Raw genomic sequence first — 819 nt, 5'->3', positions numbered from 1 at the left:
AATAAAACACCCGCTCGCTGGCGCTGCGGCCCGCTCCGCTCTCGCCGTTCAAGTAGCCCGCGACTATTGAATCCGCCAATGGGAAGGCGACTCTTGTACGTCACTGGTAACGTCACTGTTGAGTTTGAGAATAAAAAAAGAAGAAGAGGAGGAGGAGGCGGGGCGGGAAAGAGGGGGCGGTGGAAGAGATCGCGTAATTCTTGCGTTTTGTGGCGCTTGTTATTGTCCTTGTTATTCTTGGGCGGAAAAATAAAGTCCCGCCTCAAGAAATCTCGATTCGTAAAACTTGCGCACAATAAGTTAGGCGGGAGTGTTCAAACATCCCTATTCCTATTCGATGCAGGTGGACTAGTCCAGAGGTCTCCAAACCTGGCAACTTTAAGACTTGTGGACTTCGACTCCCAGAGTTCCAGCCTATAATATCATATTATAGCAAAGCTGGCTGGGGAACTCTGGGAGTTGAAGTCCACAAGTCTTAAAGTTGCCAAGGTTGGAGACCCCAGGACTAGACCAAACGGAACTAGGGAGGGGGTCATGTGTCCAGTACAGGACTAGACTCCTTTTGCCACAATAGACACGTTTTGGGGTAAAGATACGTAAGTGGCATGGCGTTACTTTCTGAGTGTCTTGTCCAACTTTAGAATCTAGTCTGTGGCGTTGTTTAGCTTTGCTGAATCAACCACGTGCAGGCAAAGCGTGATTTATTCAATCCTGTTGGATTGGCACAACGTAGAGAAAAATCAGTCAAATCTTATGCTGTCAAATCTTATGCTTACCTTATGCTGTTGACTTAATGGCTCACTCTGTCCTTGGTATATG

This window comes from Ahaetulla prasina, chromosome 8 (genome assembly GCF_028640845.1).
Source record: "Ahaetulla prasina isolate Xishuangbanna chromosome 8, ASM2864084v1, whole genome shotgun sequence".
NCBI lineage: Eukaryota > Metazoa > Chordata > Lepidosauria > Squamata > Colubridae > Ahaetulla > Ahaetulla prasina.
Note: the sequence above shows the minus strand (reverse complement) of the source record.